At 45.5% G+C, this 15,374-nt stretch overlaps 1 non-coding gene and 1 pseudogene across 1 annotated transcript; both read left to right on the plus strand.

The window, feature by feature from the left end:
* Positions 1-9,767: 9,767 nt before the first annotated feature.
* On the plus strand, positions 9,768-9,923 carry LOC122062537. The gene has a single exon (XR_006135013.1). It is a non-coding gene; the product is annotated as a 5.8S ribosomal RNA (ribosomal RNA).
* A 233-nt stretch (positions 9,924-10,156) lies between these two features.
* LOC122062545 lies at positions 10,157-13,336 on the plus strand (annotated as a pseudogene).
* Positions 13,337-15,374: the final 2,038 nt, after the last annotated feature.

Here is a 15,374-nt window from a genome sequence, read left to right on the forward strand (position 1 = left end):
CGATGGGGCATTATTGTTTTGAGGAAGATTGTGTGTGCCCGATGATTTGGATATGCAAGACAAGATAGTGCAGGAAGCACACAGCTCCGAGTACTCACTCCACCCAGGAAGTACAAAGATGCATAAAGACCTTAAACAAAATTACTGGTGGCCTAGCATGAGAATCACAATAGCCCTGTATATGGCGACTTATCTTACATGTCAAAAGGTAAAAGCTGAGAGGCATCGACCTTATGGTACTCTTCAACCACTCCTAGTACCAGACTGGAAGTGGGATAGGATTACAATGGATTTCGTCACCAGACTACCATGCACACCTAAGGGGATGGATGCGATATGGGTGATAGTTGATCGGCTTACTAAGACTGCTCCTTTCATTCCCATCATGACCAAGTTCTCTATGGTCAAGTTAGCACAACTTTATATGGATAACATAGTGCGCTTGCATGGAGTGCCAGTGAGCATTGTGTCAGATAGGGACCCAAGGTTCACTTCCAGATTTTAGAAAAGCTTCCAACATACCTTGGGATCACAATTGAATTTGAGTACTGCTTTCCACCCACAGACTGATGGTCAGTCAGAGTGAACCATACAGATATTAGAAGACATGCTCAGGGCGTGTGTAATGGAAATGTATGGTAGTTGGAAAGAATATATACCCCTTATGGAGTTTGCCTATAACAACAATTACCAAGCTACAATTGGTATGGCTCTGTATGAGGCATTATATGGTAGGAAGTGCAGAACTCCTCTGTATTGGAATGAGGTAGGCGAACGCCGAATGTTAGGACCTGAAATGATACAGATGACTTGTGACAAGGTCGATGTTATTCGGGAACAGATTAAAGCAGCTCAGTCTCGTCAAAAGAGCTATGTAGACAACCACAAGAAAGACATTGAATTTCAGCCAGGAGAAAAGGTGTTTCTCAAGATCTCCCCTACTAAAGGGTTGCAAAGATTTCATAAAAGGGGGAAGTTGAGCCCGAGATACATTGGCCCATTTGAGATCTTAGCTCGGGTTGGCTCAGTAGCCTACATGCTTGCTCTACCACCTTCACCCGGGAATGTCCAAAACATATTTCATGTATCCATGCTGAAGCGATACGTTCATGATCCATCTCATGTATTACCCGTGGAACCAGAATATCTAGAAGCGGATATGACCTATACAAAGTAGCCAGCTGAAATCTTGGACCGAAAGGTGAAAACCCTTCGCAACCGCTCCATTTCCTTCGTAAAGGTGTGATGGGCTAATCATTCACTTGAAGAAGCATATTGGGAGAAATAGGATGAAAACCAAACCAAGTACCCTCATCTTTTTGAACAACCAGGTACGCCAATTTCGAGGACGAAATTTTTGAAAAGGGGGGGTAAATGTGATACCCTACTTTTTAAACCCGGTCTAATTACACGGTTGACCCGGTTTAACCATGCAGGACCCGAACCGGAGAGGGTTAAGGCGGGTTCCTTATGGACCATGATGGCAAGGGTGACTTTGAACACCGGTTGGCCAGACAAGTCTGAGTCAGTGCCAGAGGAGACAGGTGTACCCAAGCCGTGTACATGCACATATCATAAGGCCATGTATGGATAAAGCTGGTATGTAGCCATATCCTAAAGCGCATACGTATAATATACCTTGTGCTGAGAGTCGAATTCCACCAAAATCCCACTTGTTGGCCAATTTTCGGCCCTCAGGTGGGCAGTCACAGGTGGGCGCATCCGCCCACCTGAGTGACCCACCCATGTGCTACTAATGATTTTAAGAATGTATAAATAGCATTATTTGTGTTTTTCAATATCTCATTTATTACACAGAAGGTTGGTGAGAAGATTTAAGAGGAGAGAGAAGAGAAGGGAGAAAAGAGAACAAAGAAGAAGAAAGGGGAAGGAAGAGGAAGAAGAAATGGATTTAAGCAGCGCCAAGGTTTGATCTTCCCATTCCGATGCCGGAAGAGTGATTTCCAACACGAGATCTATGTTTAGAGGTGAGCGAAGGCTATATTCCTTAAACTTTCACCATACCCAAGTAAACCCCTTGATTTGGGTAGAGTTTCTTGAGGTCTTGTAAATCCACCTTGAGATGATGAATCTAAGGTTTAATAGATGGTTTATGTGTTGATTTTGAAGGATTTGAAGAAGTGTTTACAAGGTTGGAGAAGCATTGGTGATTTGAAGTGATTTTGGGGTTTTTGAAAGAGTTCTTGAGCAAAGAAAGTAAGATGACTTCCATTCCTTAAATCTAACCTAGATCTAGGTTAGAATCATCTTATGAGACATTGAATGTGTGGAAAATGAGATTGGAAAAGCCCCATTTAATTCCCCAATGGTTGGGAAAAATTTCGGGGAAAATGGCAGTTTTTCACCTGCTCAAGTGGGTTGAGACCGGTGGGCCAAACAGCCCGCCTGAGGGCACCTGCCTGAGAGGGCAGGCCCTCGGGACCAACCAGCGGGCCCCTACTGGTGGGCTGATCGGTGGGCCGATCGATGGGCCGACCTACCCGTCGGTCAAGACCGATGGGCCCAGATTGGTGGGCTGACCTGCCCGTCGGTCCTAGTCGACCCTTGGCCTCCACCGGTTGGCCCCTACCGGTGGGCCGACCTGCCCACTGGTCATGACCGATGGGTCAGGACCGATGGGCCGACCCACCCACCTGTGAAGACCGATGGGCTGTGACAGGTGGGCTGTCCGACCCACCCGTGAGGCTCCTAATGTGATTTTTTCGTCCGAATGGACCCAAAACGGACGTGCGACTTTCTTTTAGGATTCTAAACATGATTTTTTCATCAAATCTTGTTAGTTTTGACCCCAAAGTGGTAAAATACTAACCTCATTCACTTGTGATAGGTTCACCAAAATTTATGTTTCTCACGCCGGATCTCATCCGTACTGGGCGTGAGTCTTTGTACACTACAAGTAAGTGGGGAGAGGACATTTGGCCTTATTTTAAGGCTTGTTTGGTATTCATTCAAATGTATCTAGACTAGCCATGTCATCATGCAAATTATATGTAGTTTAGCCATCCTCATATTATTATCACATGTGTGTTGTGTTTACTTTCTCAATGTCAAATGATGATGTGCTTATGTGATGAATGATGGGATCATTGTGCATGATGCATTATTAGACTAGATTCCGTGGTCGGCTTAGAAACGAGTGCATTGGTGGCCCGTGGAATGGGACGTGGTGACACTATGTAATCGTACTATGTCATATAGGAGCATGCGGTTTAGGATTATCATCTTCCCGTGCTACGACCCTTCCTAATAGGGGTTGAGGTGTTGGGTTACCATTTGGGGAGAAGCAGTGGTTGCGGTTGTCGGGTCACTATGGTGGTTAGACATACGCCCGGTGGGTCATTAGGACAGTCGGCAACCTCAGTGGTATATTCAAGAGGGCCAATTGTACTGCTTTTAAATTATTGGAGTCAGCACCTTTATTTTCTATCATTTACTTTTATGTTGAGAGCCGGTAGTCAGCATGCCTTACTTTTCCGAGTACTCACAGTGGGCCTTCTCCGATAGTCCTATGGGCGTATCACGTGATGGAGTTCGTGGCTCGTACCCGGAGTATACGCGCACTGTGGTTGTAGTAGCACTAAACAAAAGACTTAGTAATGTTGTTTAGGTGGATGTGATTTAAAATGAATTGCATAGCATATAGTGCATATGGTTGTGATTGTTGTGTGGACTGTTGTGTGGTCCTTCTTTTCACTTACTGAGCTAGTGAGCTCATCCCACGTGTACACCTCTTTTAGATGATTTTGTAGGTCACCAGCCTGAAGATTAAGAGTCGGGCCCCACAGTTGAATTCCCTGAAGAGGATTAGTGGGTCCCCGAGGACTATGAGCACGACACGGATTGCACGTGCGAGGGTTGTGCTGTGGGACCATAGCAGTGACTCCATACAGGGTTACTGTTTTATTCTTTTGATGATCCCTTTTGTGTACTTGATACGTGAAATGTTATTCTTTTTGTATAAATATCATGTCTGCGGGCCCAAATGTATTTATCTTTGTACTATAATTTGGGTATCAAGTATATTGGGGATATTTACAGGTAAATTAAGTCTTCCGCTGAACTGTTGAACATTATCTTAGTTGTGTGTATGCTGTGGTTGGGTACTGTATCAGATGATCCTGGCAGGTTTGGGTTAACCGGAGTTAACCCTGTCACCGGTCCAGTTCTATGTGAATGGGGTGTGATATTTCAGAGGTACACGACATTGCAACATGTGAGCAGAACTATGGAAGGGCGGGAAACCCCAACACTGGGAAGGAAAAGTGGAGCAAAGACAAGTCCGTAGATGTTGGTTGTGCTATGGAGTCTCACTTAGCTCGGGTGGAGCTAGCAATAGCCGAGGTGAAGGGACACCTTAATGTTGTAGAGCAAAGTGGGGAGGAGCTCGAAGGAGAGCTCAAGGAGTCCCTATTGAGTACTCTCAACACCATAGCATATGACCAATAGGAGGAGTTTGCATCCTTTAAGGCTCATGTGTGGAAGGACATTTCCACCTTCAAGGATCAAATGCGGGAGGCGTTGGCCAAGATAAAAGCTTGTGTTGCTGAGGTACATGAGGATTGGGCTTTATGTAAGAGGGCGGTGGCCGGGGGAGCTACTACCTCACGAGAAGTGCCTAGGATGGAGGTGCCAAATCCCCAGCCATTCCCTGGGAAGAGAGATGCACGGGAAATCGACAACTTTTTATGGCATATGGAGAGGTATTTCGAGGCAATGGCCCTAAATGATGAGGCGTCAAAGGTACGGACCGCTTCTCTCTACCTCACCGATGATGCAACTCTATGGTGGTGTAGAAAGCATGCCGATATAGAGAGAAGTATGTGCACGATAGACACTTGGGATAATTTTAAAATTGAGTTAAAGAAAGACTTCTATCCCAAGAATGCCACCTTCTTGGCTAGAAGGAGCCTAAAAAGGCTTAAACACATAGGTTCTATTCTGGACTATGTGAAGGAATTCTCTACCCTAATGCTCGAAGTCCTGAGTATGACTGAGGAGGAGCTCCTATTCAACTTCATGGATGGCCTCCAAGGCTGGGCTGCGCAAGAACTATAATGTTGAGCCGTGCAGGACCTTGCCTTAGCCATCACAGCAGTAGAGTCATTAGTGGAGTTTAGGAGAGACGATAGTTCTAAGCCCAAGAAGGGCACTAATGGGAAAGGTGGGGGAGGGAAGGGGCCTACGACATACCCTCCCAAGGAAGGTACTAGTAAACCATCTTCAAACAAGGAGGGTAGGCCCAAGCAAGACAAAAGGGACAAGTTCACGCCCAAGGATAAGTGTTTCTTGTGTGATGGTCCCCATTGGGCTAGGGATTGCCCCAAGAGAAAGGCTCTCAATGCCCTACTCGAGGAGAAAGAAGATAATGAGGCACATATGGGGTCCCTACAACGACTAAGTGCGATCAAGGCTAAGACAGAGATCAAGGCCACAAGCTCACAAAAAGGGCTAATGTACATGGAGGTGCATGTCAAAGGTAAGCCCACTCGTGCCATGATAGACATAGGTTCTACACGCAACTTCGTCTCAACAGAAGAGCCGAAGAGACTTGGACTTAAAGGGATCAAGGAGGGAGGATGGCTTAAGGCCGTCAACTCCCAAGCCCATCCCATACATGGTGTTGCTCAAGGGGTCGAGTTAAACATTGGGACATGGAAGGGAACGGTTGACTTGTCGATAGTTCCCATGGATGATTTTCAAGTGGTGCTTGGCATGGATTTCTTACATAGGGCTAAGGCCATACCCATGCCATTTATCAGCACAGTTTGCATTATGGAGGAAGGAGCTCCATATATGGTCCCAACTATACAAGGGACCCAGGACGGCCCAAAACTTCTTTCGGCTATACAGCTCGAGAAAGGAGTTAAGAAGGGGGAGACAACATACTTGGCAGCACTCTTAGAGCCTAAGGAAGATGGTCCAACTAAGGTGCTACCCAAGCCAATCGAGAAGATCCTTGAAGAGTTCAAGGATGTGATGCCAAACGAGTTGCCCAAGAGGCTCCCACCTAGGAGGGAGGTCGATCATGCCATTGAGTTGGAGCCAGGCACCAAGCCACTAGCAATGGCACCATATAGAATGTCACCGCTAGAGTTGGAGGAGCTAAGGAAGCAACTCAAGGAATTATTGGATGTGGGATTCATTCGCCCTTCTAAAGCTCCCTACGGTGCCCCAGTTCTTTTTCAATAGAAGCATGATGGATCGCTTCGATTATGCATCGACTACAGGGCATTGAACAAGGTAACAATCAAGAATAAGTATCCCATTCCTTTGATAGTAGATCTATTTGATAGACTTGGTGGGGTAAGGTACTTCACTAAGTTAGACTTATGATTGGGGTACTACCAAGTCCGCATCGCAGAAGGTGATGAGCCCAAGACAACGTGCATGACTCGATATGGCTCATATGAGTTCTTGGTGATGCCCTTCGGACTCATGAATGCCCTGGCTACATTTTGCACCCTTATGAACAAAATCTTCCATCCCTACCTTGACAAGTTTGTGGTGGTGTACTTGGACGAAATCGTTGTCTATAGCAACATGTTGGAGGAGCACATGCAGCACTTGAAGATCATCTTCAAGGAACTAAGGGACAATCAGCTCTATATCAAGAAGGAGAAATGTGCATTTGCACAAGAGGAGGTGATGTTCCTTGGTCACAAGATTAGAGGTGGAACCTTACAAATGGATGAGAGCAAGGTGCGGGCTATCCAAGAATGGGAGGCACCAGCTAAAGTGACTGGGCTAAGGTCTTTCCTTGGCTCAGTTAACTATTATCGGTGCTTCATTCAAGGTTACTCAAGAAGGGCAACTCCACTTATAGACTTACTAAAGAAGAACCGACCATGGTTATGGTCGGATGCATGCAAAGAGGCCTTTGAGGACTTAAAGAAGGCTGTCATGGGGGAACCAGTGCTTACCCTACCCGACTATGGCAAGACATTTGAGGTACACACAGATGCATCTGACTTTGCTATCGGTGGGGTGCTAATGCAAGAAAGGCACCCCATTGCCTATGAGAGTCGTAAGTTGAATGAGACAGAGCGACGCTACACAGTCCATGAGAAGGAGATGACCGCGGTGGTGCATTGCCTAAGGACATGGTGACACTACCTACTTGGGTCACAGTTTGTGGTGAAGACGGATAACATTACCACTAGCTACTTTCAAACCCAAAAGAAGTTGAGTCCTAAGCAAGTTAGATGGCAAGACTTCTTCGTAGAGTTTGACTTCGTCTTTGAATACAAGCCGGGTAAGGCCAATGAGGTGGCTGATGCGCTTTGTAGAAAGGCGGAGTTATCTTCTCTTAGCCAACCGGAGGGGGAACTTCTAGAGTTGATCAAAGTGGGCCTCCAAAATGATCCTGTGGCTAAGAACATACTTACCCTTACACGGGAAGGCAAGACATGAAGATTTTGGGAGCAAAATGGCTTGCTCTATGCTAATAAGAGGAGACTCTATGTGCCTAAATGGAGTAACCTATGGAGGAACCTCATTCGTGAATGCCACGACACTAAATGGGCTGGCCACCCAGGACAAAGGTGCATGCGGGCATTGTTGGAAGCGGCTTACTATTGGCCTCAGATGTGGGATGACATAGAGGCCTATGTGAGAACTTGTCTTATATGCCAACAAGATAAGGTGGAGCAGCAACCACCCAGGGGACTACTGGAGTCACTTCCCATACCAAAAAGACCATGGGAGAGTGTCTCTATGGACTTCATCAATGCCCTACCCAAGTCAGAAAGATGTGGGTTAATAATGGTGGTGGTTGACAGATTTTCAAAATATGGCACATTCGTGGCAGTACCAAGGGATTGTACGGCAGAAGAAGCGTCAAGGCTATTTCTAAAGCATGTCATCAAACATTGGGGTGTGCCACAATCCATAATAAGTGATCGAGACCCTCGCTTCACAGGGAGGTTCTGGACAGAGCTATTCAAGTTGTTGGGATCATCGCTACACTTGTCAACAAGCTTCCATCCCAAGACCGATGGGCAAACAGAGTGCATTAATAGCTTGTTGGAGGACACTCGTGAGTGCTAACCAACATGACTGGGCCAAGTTGCTTGATATGGCTCAGTTCTCTTACAACCTCCAACGAAGTAAGGCTACGAACCAAAGTCCATTTGAAATTGCCACGGGACGACAACCCTTAACACCAAATACGGTGATGACCGGCTACATAGGGAAGAGCCCTTCGGCATTTAAGGTTGCCAAGGAGTGGCAAGAAAAGCTAGATGTGGCTAAGTCATACCTAGACAAGGCCACCAAAAAGATGAAGAAATGGGCTGACAAAGGGAGGCGACTAGAAAACTTCAAGATCAGGGACTTGGTACTTGTGAAGCTTCTACCCCAACAATTTAAGTCCCTAAGGCAGGTACATAAGGGGCTGGTATGTAGGTAGGAAGGCCCATTCGAGATAACCAAAAAGGTGGGCAAAGTATCCTATGAGGTGAGCCTACCTCCTAAACTCAAGATCCATCCAGTCTTCCATGCAAGCCTAATAAAGCCATACCATAGAGATAAGGAAGACCCAAGTCGTGGAGCCTCAATAAGAGCACCAATGGCTATCACTACTTCCTACGATAAGGAGGCTGAATACATGATCACTGATCGAGTCATCCGAAGATGAGGAGTACCACTTAGTAGGGAATACTTAGTCAAGTGGAAGGAGCTACCAGAGAGCGAAGCAAGTTGGTAACCCGTCGACTCTTTATGGCAGTTCCAAGACCACATACAAAGGTTCCACAAAGAAGATGCGACGAGGACGTCACCGAATTAGGTGGGGGAGAGTGTCACAGACCGCCCACTGAAGGCCCACAGGTCAAGCCATTAAGCCCATGGACTTAGACCATTGGGCTTAGTAAGGCCCAATTTCTAGAGATTTCTACCAAAGTGTGGAACTCTAGATATTTTATAAGGAAATATTATATAGGGAGGTTTCTAGAGTTCTCCACTAAGGAGACGGGAAGCTTCTAGTTTCCACCCCAATCTTTGGATGTAAGACACATGTACATATCTTAGCCAATCATTGTAACTAAGAGTGACTATAAATAGAGGTGCCCTCATTTATCCAAGGCACCAAGTAAGTGAGTTCTCAAGCTATGGAAGTTTGAGGCAATAACAGGTCTATGATGCCCTTAGATGTTCTAGGCCGCACACGCGCTACACTGATGTATTCAATGAGTCTATAGCCTTGGCCGACGAGCTCAAGTAATCTTTGAAAATTTCATCGTGATGGGGATAGATCATTGCAATTGTTGGTCTTCAATGAGTAATTCCTAGTAAGCTTGAGTCATCAGCTCGCGTTGACTACGTCCCTTCCCTTTGTACACACCGCCCGTCGCTCCTACCTATTGAATGGTCCAGTGAAGTGTTCAGATCGTGACGACGTGGGTGGTTCACCTCCATCAACGTCACGAGAAGTCCATTGAACCTTATCATTTAGAGGAAGTAGAAGTCGTGACAAGGTTTCTGTAGGTGAACCTGCGAAAGGATTATTGTCGATACCTGCCTAGCATGACTCGTGAACATGTTGTGTTATGCGATCAAGGTAGGGCGTGGGAGCGTGAGCTCCTTCCTTCCTGACCCTTGTAAAAGGTTGGCCTACGATCCTTCGTAGCATTTGACCCAAACACAACCACCGGCGCAGTCGGTGCCAAGGAACTCGCAACGAAAAGGACATGACATCATTGCGCCTTTGGTGTGGTGTGGTCATCCTAGATTCGAATCTTTATCTTAACGACTCTCGGCAATGGATATCTCAGCTCTTGCATCTATGAAAAACGTAGAGAAATGTGATACTTGGTGTGAATTGTAGAATCCCATGAACCATCGAGTCTTTGAACGCAAGTTGCGCCCTAAGCCATCGGGCTGAGGGCATGCCTGCCTGGGTGTCATGTGTCATGTTGCCCCACCTCCTTTACCCCTTGTGGTGGTGGTGCGGAGCAAAGATTGGCCCCCTGTGTCTCTGTTTGAGGTGCAGTCAGCCCAAAGTCAAGGGCTCCTTGTGTGACAAGCTTCACGATGAGTGGTGGGTCGAGCCACTTTGCAATTGTTCAGACATCATGTGTGTGTTCTGCTCCCATTGGGCTCTGGTGACCCTGATTACCATTCGATGGCATTTCGACAGTGACCCCAGGTCACGCGGGGCTACTCACTGAGTTTAATCATATCAATAAGCGGAGGATAAGAAACTTACGAGGATTCCCTTAATGACGGCGAGCGAACCGGGAAGAGCCTAGCTTGAGAATCGTGCGGCTTTGTCATTCGAATTGTAGTCTGTAGAAGCATCCTCAGTGGTGGACCTGGCCCAAGTCCCCTGGAAGGGGGTGCCGGAGAGGGTGAGATCCTCTTCATGTTCGAACCCTATCGTACCACGAGGCGCTGTCGACGAGTCGGGTTGTTTAGGAATGTAGCCCCAATTGTGCGGTAAATTTCATCCAAGGCTAAATATGGGCGAGACACCAATAACAAACAAGTACCGTGAGAGAAAGATGAAAAGGACTTTAAAAAGAGAGTCAAAGAGTGCTTAAAATTGTCGGGAGGGAAGCAGATGGGGGCCAACGATGCATCTTGATTGGATGCGAAACGGTTAATAATCAGTCCGCCCTCGACTCGGGGTATAGACCGATGTGGATTGCGATGGCGTCCCAAGCCGGGTTATCGCGTTTTGCTTGAGGAGATGTCATCACCATGATCATGGTAGGCAACATGTGCCTCGATGGCATGCCTATTGGCAACTGCATGCTTCGGGCATCGGCCTGTCGGGCTCCCTATTTGACCTGTCTTGAAACACGAACCAAGGAGTCTGACTTATGTGCGAGTCAATGGGCGAGTAAAACCCATAAGGAATAAGGAAGCTGACTGGTGGGATCCCCTTGTGGGTTGCACCATTGACCAACCTTGATCTTTTGTGAAGGGTTCGAGTGAGAGTATACTTGTCGGGACCCAAAAGATGGTGAACTATGCCTGAGCAGGGCGAAGCCAGAGAAAACTCTGGTGGAGGCCCGCTGTGATACTGACATGCAAATCATTCGTCTGACTTGGGTATATGGTCGAAAGACTAATCAAACCATCTAGTAGCTGGTTCCCTCTGAAGTTTCCCTCAGGATAGCTGGAGCCCACAGGCGAGTTCTATTGGGTAAAGCCAATGATTAGAGGCATCGGAGGCACAACGCCCTCGACCTATTCTCAAACTTTAAATAGGTAGGATGGTGTGGCTGCTTTGTTGAGCCACGCCATGGAATTGATAGCTCCAAGTGGGCCATTTTTGGTAAGTAGAATTGGCGATGTGGGATGAACTAGAAGCCAGGTTACGGTGCCGAATTGCACGCTAACCTAGAACCCACAAAGGGTGTTGGTCGATTAAGATAGCAGGACGGTGGTCATGGAAGTCAAAATCCGCTAAGGAGTGTGTAACAACTCACTTGCCGAATCAACTAGCCCCGAAAATGGATGGCGCTGAAGCGCGCAACCTATACTCAACCGTCGGGGCAACTGATAGGCCCTGATGAGTAAGAGGGCACGACAGTCGCCATAAAACCTGGGGCGTGAGCCTGGGCGGAGCGACCGTCGGTGCAGATCTTGGTGGTAGTAGAAAATATTCAAATGAGAACTTTGAAGGCTGAAGAGGGGAAAGGTTCCATGTGAACAGCACTTAGACATAGGTTAGTCGATCCTAAGGGACGGGGGAAGCCCGTTAGAGAGCATGTATGCTCACGTGCTCCGAAAGGGAATTGGGTTAAAATTCTCGAACCGGGACGTGGCGGTTGATGGCAACGTTAGGAAGCCCGAAGACATCGACGGGGGCCTCGGGAATTGTTATATTTTCTGTTTAACAACCTTCCCACCCTGGAAATGGCTTAGCCAGAGGTAGGGTCCAGCGGCTGGAAAAGCACCGCACGTCGTGTGGTGTCCGGTGCACCCCTGGCAGCCCTTGAAAATCCAGAGGACCGAGTGCCGACCACGCACGATCGTACTCATAACTGCATCAAGTCTCCAAGGTGAACAACCTCTGGTCGATGGAACAATGTAGGCAAGGGAAGTCGGCAAAATGGATCCGTAACCTCAGGAAAAGGATTGGCTCTGAGGGCTAGGCACAGGGTCCCAGTTTTAAACCCATCAGCTATCGACAGACTACTCGAGCTGCTTTCACAGTGAGAGTAGGCCACCGCGTGCTGGTCAGGGTGATGGACTGGGAATGGCCCCCTCGGGGTCCTTCCCCGGGCATCGAACAGTCAACTTAGAACTGGTACGGACAAGGGGAATCCGACTGTTTAATTAAAACAAAGAATTTCGATGGTCCTTGTGGATGCTCACGCAATGTGATTTTTGCCGAGTGCTCTAAATGTTAAAGTGAAGAAATTCAACCAAGCGTGGGTAAACGGCGGGAGTAACTATGACTCTCTTAAGGTAGCCAAATGCCTAATCATCTAATTAGTGACGCGCATGAATGGATTAACGAGATTCCCACTATCCCTGTCTACTATCCAGTGAAACCACAGCCAAGGGAACGGGCTTGGCAGAATCAGTGGGGAAAGAAGACACTGTTGAGATTGACTTTAGTCCAACTTTATGAAATGACTTGAGAGGAGTAGGATAAGTGGGAGCTCGAAACGGCACAAGTGAAATACCACTACTTTTAACGTTATTTTACATACTCCGTGAGTTGGAGGCAGGGCTCTGTCCCTCCTTTGGACCCAAGGCCAGCCTTGGTGGGGTGATCCAGGTAGAGGACACTATCAGGTGGGGAGTTTGGCTGGGTGGCACATCTGTTAAAAGATAACGCAGGTGTCCTAAGATGAGCTCAACGAGAACTGAAATCTCGTGTGGAACAAAAGGGTAAAAGCTTGTTTGATTCTGATTTCCAGTATGAATATGAACCATGAAAGAGTGGCCTATCTATCCTTTAGACCTTCAAAATTTGAAGCTAGAGGTGTCAGAAAAGTTAACACAGGGATAACAGGCTTGTGGCAGCCAAGTGTTCATAGCGACGTTACTTTTTGATCCTTCGATGTCAGCTCTTCCTATCATTGCGAAGTAGAATTCGCCAAGTGTTGGATTGTTCACCCACCAATAGGGAACGTGAGCTGGGTTTAGACTGTCGTGAGACATATTAGTTTTACCCTAGTGATGATAGTGTCACGATAGTAATTCAACCTAGTACGAGAGGAACCGTTGATTCACACAATTGGTCATCGCACTTGGTTGAAAAGCCAGTGGCACGAAGCTTCCGTGTGCCAGATTTTTCCTTAATTTCATACCATGTTTCATTTGATTTGGATATTTGAAGCTCAAAAAATAGACCGGTATATTTTATTGGGGGGTTCATGTCTCCTTCTGGAAAGGGGCAAAGAGCATAAGAGCTACCTTGATGGAGGGGGTGCCACTCCCCGAGTGATTTTCGAGGGGCCACATAGAGGGGCAGCAGACAATGTTGTTTGAGATTTTAAAATGTAACCGTAAGCGTACGGATCAGTGTAGCTACGGGTCAAACACAAGGAGAGCAGCCACTTTATTTTTAATTTCTTTTAATAATGCGAAAGTGAACTGATTAATGGTTGTGATGTAATTCTAATTACCGTCCTAAAAATAACGTCCTAACCATTCGTCATCTAAGAATTTAAAGACGCAAGCCACGCAATTAAAATTAAATATATAAATAATTGAAAATAAACAACCCACGCAATTAAAAAAATAAATAAATAAAGGAAAAAAAAAAGCTGAAATAAAAATAAAGTAAAAGAAAGGGGATAAAGCTAGAGAGAGACTCACAAGTAGGTTTCTCTACTTAGCCCGAGGGATGCATCATAATATGAGCTTCCCTACTTGACCAGAGAGTCACTCTTACAAGGGTTACTCTACCTGACTTTAGAGAAAGGGAGACAATTAAAATAAAAGCAATAAATCGATGGTTCTATGGCTAGGAGGGGCAAATCCAACACATACACTAGCCATGAACCTTGGGGGAAAGGAACAGCAATAATGTAACGACTGAAAATAAAAATCCTAAATTAAGAAAGAAAGGGTAGTCATAAGAGGGAATGAGAGGGGGGAGAGAAGACTACTGAAGGAGCCTACTTACTTGAATCAATGCTTGAACTTGAAAAAAAATTGCTCCACAGCTTTTGATCTTGTCACCTAGATCTAAGCCTAGAACTATAATTAAAAAATTACAACTCAATTGCATAAATCCTAAACATAAAAAGAACTAAATAAAAATAAAAGAGTGCTTGCATTAATTGACATAAAAAAAAAAACTATAACAAAAGTGATTAAAGCCAAAATAGAGAAGAACTAAAATCAAAGAGTGAGAGAGGGAGAGAGAGAGCAACTAAAAAAAAACTAGAAGAAGAATGAATTGTCTCTCCTCCTCTTACATGAGTTGTATTTATAGGGAATGGGGAGGTAGGGTAACAAATTTTTCTTTCCTAAAAGGGAGAAACCCACAATTGATTGTGAGATCTTTTGAGTCCAAAAGTGCTAAGATGGAGGAGAGAGAAGAGAGAAATAAATTTAGAGAAATTTTTTTTTGCTTATTTTCTTTCCTCTTTTTTTTTTCTAATTTTTTTTTCTTCTTTTTCTCTCTCCTAGGGACGATTTTTTTCTTCCTTTGTGTGATTTGGACAATCTTTGGTGATGATGTGGAGGAGAGAGAAGATTTGGACAATCTCTATTTCTCCCTTTTTTTCTTTCCTTTTTTTTCTCTTCTTGCTTCCACGATTTTCCTTTCCTTTTTTTTTCTCTTCTTGCTTCCACGATTTTCCTTGCTTCTAATTTGATGTGGAAATCCCCTCCATGCCCTTAGTGCTTTAAGTGAATGAAAAGCAGGAAATCTTCAACAAATTCTCTAAAAAATACAACTATGAGATTCGAACTTGAGATCTCTTGGTGAGCAAGGGAATTTTGCACACCATAGTTCACCAACTACATTAGGTAGTTGTTGTTACCAAAAACAAATCTTTAATCACTTAAGGATGTGGTCCATCGATCCTTGTTGGCATTTGGAGTATTCCTTGTACCTCTGGGACAATTGCAAACGGGTTGGTTCTGTATCTCGGTTCAGTTCTGATCCATTATTCTTTTTCTGACCCGAAAAGAATAATCATTTGTACGGGTGACCAAACGAATGTGTACTTTTAATTGAACACGTCCATCTTGCTCAGAATTTCATCCTCTTCGCAACCATGAAAAGAAATAGGACCTCTTTACGTGTAAAATTGAAGATATAATACCCGATAATCCTTAAGGCCTTAAAAATATAAAACCTGCAAAAAGAGAGTAAAACCCAAGGTAGCTCCATTCTAAATATGTAAAATGCATGTTTTACTACCCTAGATTTCACACAT

The sequence above is a fragment of the Macadamia integrifolia genome, unplaced genomic scaffold (assembly GCF_013358625.1).
Source record: "Macadamia integrifolia cultivar HAES 741 unplaced genomic scaffold, SCU_Mint_v3 scaffold1071, whole genome shotgun sequence".
Taxonomy (NCBI): Eukaryota; Viridiplantae; Streptophyta; class Magnoliopsida; order Proteales; family Proteaceae; genus Macadamia; species Macadamia integrifolia.